The 2,495-nt window shown below is 39.2% G+C and overlaps 1 protein-coding gene across 1 annotated transcript in view; it reads right to left on the bottom strand.

The window, feature by feature from the left end:
* The window catches only part of LOC106880529 (neprilysin-1), a 69,673-nt gene that overhangs the window by 5,957 nt on the left and 61,221 nt on the right, over positions 1-2,495 (bottom strand). The window lies entirely within an intron of this gene.

The following is a 2,495-nucleotide window of genomic DNA, read 5'->3' as shown; positions in this document are numbered from 1 at the left end:
GCCAGGATGTAACACTAAATTAGAGGGTGTGACTCACACACAAATGCATCCATCCCAGGGATGGACAAAAGTTGGTATACATTTGCTAAATATAAATGGAATGTTCTTTTCATTTCCTTATTTCTTTTTAGGATAAGAAATAAAAAGAACATTCCATTCATACTCAGCAATTGTATATCTACTTTTTCCCATCCATGTAAATGTGTGTGTGTGTGTGTGTGTGTGTGTGTGTGTGTGTGTGTGTGTGTGTGTGTGTGTAATAATTATCATTTGATAAATACAGAAGTAATTGGTGAGCTACTTCAACTTTTCATTCTTGAAAAGAACAATATTCAACTGTACTTTTATAAAGTGTACCATGTACAATGCAGTAATCACTCAGGCTTATATAACATGACTGCTCAGTGAGAATATGTGGGAAAAGTGGGAAAAAATGGGGAAAAACCAAAAAACAAAAACGCTCTTAGGAAAAGAGGGATGATTTTGTTCTTGAATGCTAAGTTAAATCCCTTTAATCAAAGCCTGGGATTTGTCAAAAAAAAAAAACAAAGTAAAGAAATAATACTGTTTATGCTGATATAGAGATGAGTGATGTAATATGTTTTATCTTTGAAAATAAATAAATGTCATTAATGAGTGTGTAATTTTTTAGTGTATAGGTGTAGCATTATGAAAATGTCAAAACCCATGGCTAGCAGGGTTATTTAAATAAGAGAAAGGTGTGTCTAACATGGTGAGGTGTCCTCCAACTTGACAACAGAAATTTGTTAAGATACATACACCTGGTAAATATCTCTGACCTCATGTTTAGATTGTTAATACTGTTCTTTGAGTATGTGTGTTCAGTCACAGGATCAACATTTTTTTGGTTCAGTGATGTATGGCTTTGATCTTTCCAAAATATTCCACTTAATGTTTTGCAGTGTACTGCTGTCTTGGAGCTTCCAGATATTGCTTGAAAGCTTTGAGCTATTCTTTTTGTTTGTGTGCCTGAAAGAGGACTGAAGGATGGAGTCACTCTTTTACAAGCCACCTTCTTTCAGGCTCCTTACTTGGCAGACTTGAAGTAACCTCAGCTTCTTAGACAACTGAGGTAACCATGAATACTTGGTCTAGTGGGCATGTATCTGGATTCCTGAATTTACTGTCTAGAGTCAGTTTCTGGTTAGTGGAACTTAATATTTGTGTATGTATGTACACACACAAACACACACACATATGAGGTGCATTCCAGAAGATTTGAAACTTTTTTAGGAGAGGCAGTTATAATTGTTGAAGAATACTGTAATTTTAGTATATCATTACTATATGTCTAATAAGTTGACCTGCTAGCATTTTTCTTTAAATTCCAGATTGAAGAAGATAGCTGTAACAGCACTTTGAACACATCCTACTAAACACTGCTTGTCACAGCCGACTAGTTTGCTTGAATGCTGTCAGGTCATGAAGACAATTTGGAAGCTCACTATGCAATGATGCTTTGCGTTAAACTGGGGGAAAATGCTGCAGAAACTTACAAAATGCTTCAGACTGCTTATGGATTAACTTGTATGAGCTGAGCATCTGTTTTTCACTAGCATAGGAGATAATGGGAGGGAGAGGGATATTAGAATGTCAGAGCTGGTTGGGAAAATTCACAATTTTCTGGATGAAAATCATCGTGTGCCAATAATTACACAGTTTCAAATTGGTGTAGCAGTTGTACACAGAATTATTCAAGAAGATCTGACCACATACAAGATTTGTGCAAAGTTTGTTCCCAGGGTGCTCAGTGATGAAGAGAAGAAGAGCCGCCATGAGTCTCTGATGACCTGTGACAAAAGCTGGATCTACTGCTATGATCTAGCAACCAAGAGTCCAATGGAAGTATACTGGCTCCCCCAGATCCAAGATGGCCAGGCAAAGCAAGTCCACCAGGAAGCTCATGATGATCAAGTCTGCAAGAGCATCATCTACATCTGTTATGTTCCATCCAGCCAGATGGTTGACAAGGAGTACCTTGTGAAGGTTTTGAGGGAGTTCAGGAAGAGATTTTGTTGCAAAAGTTCAGAACGCTTCCACTCTGTTCAGTGGAACCTGCACCAGAACAATGCACCAGTCCACAATTCTATCCTGGTAACCAACTACTTGACAGAGATGGGCATCTAAACTGCCCCTTACCCTCCCTACAGTCCAGATCTTGCTCCCTGTGACTTTTGGTTGGTCCCCAAATTGAAGGAGAACCTCGGGGGCAGTTGTTCTGAAGACATTGAGAAGCTGGAAGAAGCTGTGACAAAAGCCCTGGACACCTTCACTTTGGAGGATTCCCATGTGGCCTTCACAAAGTGGCTGGAGCACAACAACAAGCGCATTGAAGCCAGAGGCCCCTGCTTTGAAGAAGATTAAAGTTTTGTACTTCTTTAAAATTAATAAATGCCTCACCTGGAAAAAACCCAAAACTCCAGGAATGTCCCTTCCCCCGAGAGAGAGAGAGAGAGAGAGAGAGAGAGAGAGAG

The sequence above is a fragment of the Octopus bimaculoides genome, chromosome 26 (genome assembly GCF_001194135.2).
Source record: "Octopus bimaculoides isolate UCB-OBI-ISO-001 chromosome 26, ASM119413v2, whole genome shotgun sequence".
Lineage (NCBI taxonomy): Eukaryota > Metazoa > Mollusca > Cephalopoda > Octopoda > Octopodidae > Octopus > Octopus bimaculoides.
This window is presented reverse-complemented; position numbering and strand designations above follow the sequence as displayed.